General features: G+C 45.1%; 1 non-coding gene across 1 annotated transcript; it reads right to left on the bottom strand.

Moving 5' to 3' along the window:
• Positions 1-560: 560 nt before the first annotated feature.
• Positions 561-632, bottom strand: Trnat-agu (transfer RNA threonine (anticodon AGU)). The gene has a single exon. It is a non-coding gene; the product is annotated as a tRNA-Thr (tRNA).
• Positions 633-8,387: the final 7,755 nt, after the last annotated feature.

The following is an 8,387-nucleotide window of genomic DNA, read 5'->3' as shown; positions in this document are numbered from 1 at the left end:
CGCATGAAATGCGTCTCTATGAACTGTTTGCGTGATGCTGGGGTTTTCTGTGTCCAGCACGATCCCAGGGCCAGCACGATCCCAGAGCTGTCCCCAACAGAACATATGTGGGACCAAAAAATGGCTCTGAGCACTATGGGACTTAACATCTGAGGTCATCAGTCCCCTAGAACTTAGAGCTACTTAAACCTAACTAACCTATCACACACATCCATTCCCGAGGCAGGATTCGAACCTGTGACCGTAGCAGTCCCGCGGTTCCAGACTGAGCGCCTAGAACCGCGAGACCACTGCGGCCGGCTGTGTGGGACCACCCCGGACGTCTAGGCCATCCCAGTGCCAGCTACAATAACCATTGTAGACCAGCTTGGCTCAGGAGACGATACAAAAGCTTAATAACACCCATCCCAATCGACTCAGCGCATGCACCCAGGCCAGAGACGGTTTCATTGTAAATCTGATTTGATTTTGTAATCACTGCGATAACATTACACGCCCTCTCAAACTTTTACTCCACCCTTTCTGGGTGCGTATAGACCGAAGTGGCGAACGAAAATTTGTACCAAGGCTGGGAATCGAACCCAGGTCTCCTGCTTACTAGGCAGGTGCTTTAGCCACTAAGCCACCTTGCCACAGCGGAGCAGGGAGGCGTGTCAGGGTAGTCCATGCACTTGTATGAGCCGCTGTGCCAAGACCGCTTAGTAGCTAATGCACCTGCCTAGTGAGCAGAATATATGGGTTCGATTACCCTCCTTGGTACAAATTTTCAGTCGTTGCTTCAGTCTGTATACATAACATCATATCTGTATGAGACCAGTAAAGTCTCTGAAACTGCGCCATTTCCATACTGCCACTGTGTACTGTTATGTTGTAAGAAACAAACAAATCTGGACAGTTTCAAAACATGATGCAAGACATTATCTGCATGTTTACTTCAAAAATTAAAGAAGCTAAGTAAATACTGGTCCTCAAAAATTAACTGGACGGACATACGACAAAACATTCGTTTTGTGAATTACTGTATCCATAAAGTTAATCTTGTAGAGGACAATGTTAAGGCTTTTTTTTTAAGTTTGCAAATAAATAGTGCACTCTTCTCCAACAGCCCACAGCGGGCCTCGATCTTGATGAAATGTTGAGGAAGCGTTTGCCACGATCGTCCGCTACTAAGCGGAATTTTCAGTCCTAATCTGTAAACACAGTTTGCGATTGGCAGAAATAATTGAGCGTATAAACCATATTGGAAGGTGACTGCGAAGAGAAACTACAATTCGCTAGGCTATTGGTCATAAAATAGTTGCTTACAGTTGTAGTTTTACTTATTGGTTGAATTCTTCCATAACGTTATACCATTAATGGAAGATCTCTTCAGTCAGCTACAGTTCGGAGGCATTGATGCGTGTTCTGCACACAAGGCCATATTAGACTTCAATAGTAAATATCGTCAAGATCCGAGAAGAAATTGACCTCATCTGCGGAATGAAGTTACTGATTGCTCAGTGGAGAAAAGGAAACTGGACAAAACTGTGCGGATAACAGACTCTAACGGAGTGTGCATCATACTTGCCAAGGCTAAAGTTTTTCAGGCCATGATGTAACTTCCGTCATTGTTCCTTCCAGAGAAATTCTCTTTGTATCGTTCCAGGTTCCCTGGCACCGTGAGGACAGTGTGTTCAGTGAATACATTTTTGGACAAGCTGAAACTGCACTAACAATCATCTTGCATCTATTAGGACAAGAATTCGCGTCATTGTCTGGGCTGTCATTCTGCCGGAGTTAACGAGCAACAATCTAGAGAAGACGTTCACTGTGTGACACTGTTGAAGTTAATTGTTCAAATCCAAAAACGTTAGTCGAAGCAAAAAGATGCTTCACTGCTCTGAAAAGAAAGGAAATTTCCTTAAGCTACTCTATATAGACCTTGGTGATACTTTTTATCGAAAGAAATCTTCTGTTGAAGACCGCAGACTTCAGCCAGTTTGTAACAGACGGGTTTGCATCACTAAAAAACAGGAGGGATAAATTTCATTCTAAGTGAGACGAAAATAAGTGAAGTTATTTTGTACAATTAGCCTATATTTTACGGCATTTTAATAACTTACTATACTTCACTTTGAAATGAATTTAGTTCATGACCTAACTACACCAGAGTGCATTGTTATTTTTGTAAGCTTCTCATACTTCCGTAAGTGCATAATATTAGCGGCACATGACCTTTGCGTCTTTGTATTGTTTGCACAACAAACACTGCTCTCGCATCACGTGATCTTCCTTCATTCATACTGGCTGATGGCAGAAGTTTGTCTGCCCACCACATCGGGTTTAACTGGATAGTCGCATTTTACAGATTTTGCTTTCTTGTAAACTGAGGTGACTAAAGTCACGGTATACCTCCTAATACCGTGTCGGACATCCTTTAGACCGGCGTCATGCAGCTTCTCGACGTGTCATGGACTCAACAAGTCGCTGAAAATCTCCCGCAGAAATATTGAGCCATGCTGCCTCTACAGCGGTCCATAAATGCGAAAATGTTACCGGTGCAGAATATTGGCCTTTATGTTCCATAAATGTTCAACAGGATACACGTCGGGCGATCTGGGTGGCCAAATCATTCGCTCAAAATGTTTAGAATATTCTTCAAACCAGTAGCGAACATCTTTGTCCCGGTGACATGACATCGTTGTTTGGGAACATGGAGTCTATGAACGGCTGCAAATGGTCTCCATATAGCCAAATATATCTATTTCCAGTGAATAATCGGTTCAGTTGGATCAGAGCACCCAGTCCATTCCATGTAAACACAGCCCACACCACTATAGAGCCATCACCAGCTTGTACAGTGCCTTGTTGCCAACTTTGGTCTGCGGCTTCGTGAGTTCTGCTCCACGTTCGAACCCTACCGTCAGCTATTACCAACTGAAATCGGGACTCATCTGACCAGACCACGGTTCTCCGGTCGTCTAGTGTCCAACCGGTATGGTCACGAGGCCAGGAGGGGCGCTGCAGCTGATGTCTTGCAGCTAGCAAAGGCACTCGCGTCGGTCGTCTCTTGCCATATTCCATGAAAGATAATTTCGCCATATTGTCCTAAGGAATACGTTCGTCGTACGTCCCACGTTCAGTTATGTGGTTATTTCACGTGTTGCTGCTTGTCCGTTATCACCGTTAATTCTAACCAAACGCTGCAGTTGTCGGCCATTAGGTGAAGGTCAAGGCCACTGCGTTGTTCGCGGTGAACGGTAATGCCTGAAATTTGGTGTTCTTGTCACAGTCTTGATACTGTGGGTCTTGGAATATTGTATTCCCTAATGATTTCCGAAACGGAATGTCCCATGTCTCTAGCTTCAACTATCATTCTACATTCAAAGTCTGTAAATCCCTACAGGAAAATTAAGGAGACCTTTGGAGAAAAGAGAACCACTTGTATGAATATCAAGAGCTCAGATGGAAACTCAATTATAAGTAAAGAAGGGAAAGCAGAAAGGTGGAATGAGTATATAGAGGGTCTATACAAGGGCGATGTACTTGAGGGTAATATTATGGAAATGGAAGAGGATGTAGATGAAGATGAAATGGGAGATATGATACTGCGTGAAGAGTTCGACAGAGCACTGAAAGACCTGAGTCGAAACAAAGCTCCGGGAGTAGACAACATTCCATTAGAACTACTGACAGCCTTGGCAGAGCCAGCCCCTGAAAAATTTCTGCCATCTGGTGAGCAAAATGTATGAGACAGGTGAAATACCCTCAGACTTCAAGAAGAATATAATAATTCCAATCCCAAAGAAAGCAGGTGTTGACAGATGTGAAAATTACCGAACTATCAGTTTAATAAGTCACAGCTGCAAAATACTAACGCGAATTCTTTACAGACGAATGGAAAAACTAGTAGAAGCCGGCCTCGGGGAAGGTCAGTTTGGATTCCGTAGAAATACTGGAACACGTGAGGCAATACTGACCTTACGACTTATCTTAGAAGCTAGATTAAGGAAAGGCAAACCTACGTTTCTAGCATTTGTAGACTTAGAGAAATCTTTTGACAATGTTGAGTGGAATACTCAATTCTGAAGGCGGCAGGGCTAAAATACAGGGAGCGACAGGCTATTTACAATTTGTACAGAAACCAGATGGCAATTATAAGAGTTGAGGGGTATGAAAGGGAAGCAGTGGTTGGGAAGGGAGTGAGACAGGGTTGTAGCCTAACCCCGATGTTATTCAATCTGTATATTAAGCAACCAGTAAAGGAAACAAAAGAAAAATTCGGAGTAGGTATTAAAATCCATGGAGAAGAAATAAAAAATTTAAGGTTCGCCGATGACATTGTAATTCTGTCAGAGACAGCAAACGACTTGGAAGACCAGTTGAACGGAACGGATAGTGTCTTGAAAGGAGGATATAAGATGAACATCAACAAAAGCAAAACGAGGATCATGGAATGTAGTCGAGTTAACTCGGGTGATGCTCAGGGAATTAGATTAGGAAATGAGACACTTAAAGTAGTAAAGGAGTTTTGCTATTTGGGGAGCAAAATAGCTGATGATGGTCGAAGTAGAGAGGATATAAAATGTAGACTGGCAATGTCAAGGAAAGCGTTTCTGAAGAAGAGGAATTTGTTGACATCGAGTATAGATTTAAGCGTCAGGAAGTCGTTTCTCAAAGTATCTGTATGGAGTGTAGCCATGTGTGGAAGTGAAACATGGACGATAAATAGTTTGGACAAGAAGATAATAGAAGCTTTCGAAATGTGGTGCTACAGAAGAATGCTGAAGATTAGATGGGTAGATCACGTAACTAATGCGGAGGTATTGAATAGAATTGAGTGAAGAGGAGTTTGTGGCACAACTTGACTAGAAGAAGGGATCGGTTGGTAGAACATGTTCTGAGGCATCAAGGGATCACCAATGTAGTATTGGAGGGCAGCGTGGAGGATAAAAGTCATAGAGGGAGACCAAGAGATGAATACACTAAGCAGATTCAGAAGAATGTCGGCTGCAGTACGTACTGGGAAATGAAGCAGCTTGCACAGGATAGAGTAGCATGGAGAGCTGCATCAAACCAGTCTCAGGACTGAAGACCACAACAACAAATTCCCGTCACGGGGCCATAATCAAGTCGGATATCATTTCACGTGACCTGAGTACAAATGAAAGCCCCGCCAATGCACTGTCCTTTTATACTTTGTATATGCGCTACTACCGCCAGCTGTATACGTACATATCGCTACCCCACGACTTTCGTCAGTTCAATGTATTTTGGTGTGTGATCTGAGAGTTTGACAATCTGCACATACACTCGAAAAGACGTATTTTGAAGTATAGTTTATTGGAACAGCAAATCAGGAAGCGATGTGACGAGTTAAAAAAAAGCATCACCTTCTTAGTTTCTCGTGCAAAAATGTGGTTGATGCAACAACCGGCTTCCAATACGACCAGCCATTACTGTTTCACGCACACGGAATAGCGACGCTATACCGTTTTCTGCACTCTGGTAATCTGCCGTAGTCAAATACTGTATGTCATCAAGCCACTCTGTGGACTACGAGTAGGCCCACATTTTGACATCTGATTCGTCCTTCTGGCATTTATTTTTCGGGAAATTTATTAAAATACATACGGCAAATAGTTTTTAATCGTAATGATACCTCAGCCTTGACAAAATATACACTCCTGGAAATTGAAATAAGAACACCGTGAATTCATTGTCCCAGAAAGGGGAAACTTTATTGACACATTCCTGGGGTCAGATACATCACATGATCACAGTGACAGAACCACAGGCACATAGACACAAGCAACAGAGCATTCACAATGTCGGCACTAGTACAGTGTATATCCACCTTGCCGGTCTAGGAATGGTAGAACGATGGGTTCGATGACGGTTTGGATGTACCGTGCACTATTCAGTGTCCCCTCGACGATCACCAGTGGTGTACGGCCAGTGTAGGAGATCGCTCCCCACACCATTATGCCGGGTGTTGGGCCTGTGCGCCTCGGTCGTATGCAGTCCTGATTGTGGCGCTCACCTGCACGGCGCCAAACACGCATACGACCACCATTGGCACCAAGGCAGAAGCGACTCTCATCGCTGAAGACGAAACGTCTCCATTCGTCCCTCCATTCACGCCTGTCGCGACACCACTGGAGGCTGGCTGCACGATGTTGGGGCGTGAGTGAAAGACGGCCTAACGGTGTGCGGGACCGTAGCCCAGCTTCATGGAGACGGTTGCGAATGGTCCTCGCCGATACCCCAGGAGCAACAGTGTCCCTAATTTGCTGGGAAGTGGCGGTGCGGTCCCCTACGGCACTGCGTAGGATCCTACGGTCTTGGCGTGCATCCGTGCGTCGCTGCGGTCCGGTCCCAGGTCGACGGGCACGTGCACCTTCCGCCGACCACTGGCGACAACATCCATGTACTGTGGAGACCTCACGCCCCACGTGTTGAGCAATTCGGCGGTACGTCCACCCGGCCTCCCGCATGCCCACTATACGCCCTCGCTCAAAGTCCGTCAACTGCACATACGGTTCACGTCCACGCTGTCGCGGCATGCTACCAGTGTTAAAGACTGCGATGGAGCTCCGTATGCCACGGCAAACTGGCTGACACTGACGGCGGCGGCCCACAAATGCTGCGCAGCTAGCGCCATTCGACGGCCAACACCGCGGTTCCTGGTGTGTCCGCTGTGCCGTGCGTGTGATCATTGCTTGTACAGCCCTCTCGCAGTGTCCGGAGCAAGTATGGTGGGTCTGACACACCGGTGTCAATGTGTTCTTTTTTCCATTTCCAGGAGTGTAGAATCCGGCAATGAAGAGAGTTCTCCCACAGACAACAGTACAGACAACGTAACACACTGTGAGCAAGTGAAAAGATTCACGTCGCTGTTGCACTTTCGAATACCATCCTTATGTGAGCCTGTACTTCTCTGTATTCTAGGGGTGGGAAATGAGAAAGTATGTCTCGACACACTCGAGAACTTCTCGATGAGTATTCATAAAATACGACTCATGAGATTCTTGGGAACATAAAAACGTGTCCGATATCGCGATTCGGCGGCTCTCTTGAGTGTTTGAGGACAATAGGGTTTGTCTTCGGCGGAATGGGCCAATAGGCTGAGCCATAACCTTCTCTTCACAGTGAACAGCATACATGCAGTCTAGCACAATGCCAACGCCAAACAACACACTAGAAAAATACGGTCATTTCTTTTGGGCTGTATCTTTTTTTTTTCTCGTGAGTAGGAAAGAGCTTCAACAAACGCAATACTTGCAGCACATACTGATGCCAACAAAGATAAATCATGGGACTGAGAGTAGGTCACGCATCGCCTACAAAATAAAGTGCAATATCGTATTTGTTTCCATTATGTCTCAAAAGACGAAATACAAGAGGCAAAATTTTTCACCATTTGAAAAACTGCGAAATATTTCAAGGCAGTCAGGCAGAACTATAAGTTTCTCTTTTTTGTAAGTTACCAGTCCACGAACGGCTAATAACACTCATTTTATAGAAGTGACAGTTATATGTCTGCTACAGTCTGCATCGCCATAAGTATGGTACACATTAGCTAGACTTTCTTTGTAGCAGACATTTGTAATAACTTCCTTACTTACCTACTTCTGTTTTACCTTCATGCTTTATCTTCTCTTTTCGGACATATAGATACACTACTGGCCATTAAAATTGCTACACCAAGAAGAAATGCAGATGATAAACGGGTATTCATTGGACAAATATATTATACTAGAACTGACATGTAATTACATTTTCACGCAATTTGGATGCATAGATCCAGAGAAATCAGAACACAGAACAACCACCTCTGGCCGTAATAACGGCCTTGATACGCCTGGGCATTGAGTCAAAGAGAGCTTGGATGGCGTGTACTGGTACAGCTGCCCATGCAGCTTCGACACGATACCGCAGTTCATCAAGAGTAGTGACTGGCGTATTGTGACGAGCCAGTTGCTCGGCCACCATTGACCAGACGTTTTCAATTGGTGAGAGATCTGGAGAATGTGCTGGCCAGGGAAGCAGTCGAACATTTTCTGTATCCAGAAAGGCCCGTACAGGACCTACAACATGCGGTCGTGCATTATCTTGCTGAAATGCAGTTTTTCGCAGGGATCGAATGAAGGGTAGAGCCACGGGTCGTAACACATCTGAAATGTAACGTCCACTGTTCAAAGTGACGTCAATGCGACGAGACGAGATGACCGAGACGTGTAACCAATGGCACCCCATACCATCACGCCGGGTGGTATGCCAGTGTGGCAATGACGAATACACACTTCCAATGTGCGTTCACCGCGATGTCGCCAAACACGGATGCGACCATCATGGTGCTGTAAACAGAACCTGCAGTCATCTGAAAAAATGACGTTTTGTCATTC

Source organism: Schistocerca serialis, chromosome 8 (genome assembly GCF_023864345.2).
Source record: "Schistocerca serialis cubense isolate TAMUIC-IGC-003099 chromosome 8, iqSchSeri2.2, whole genome shotgun sequence".
Taxonomy (NCBI): domain Eukaryota; kingdom Metazoa; phylum Arthropoda; class Insecta; order Orthoptera; family Acrididae; genus Schistocerca; species Schistocerca serialis.
The sequence above is the reverse complement of the archived record's forward strand: the minus strand, read 5'-3'. Positions and strand labels throughout refer to the sequence as shown.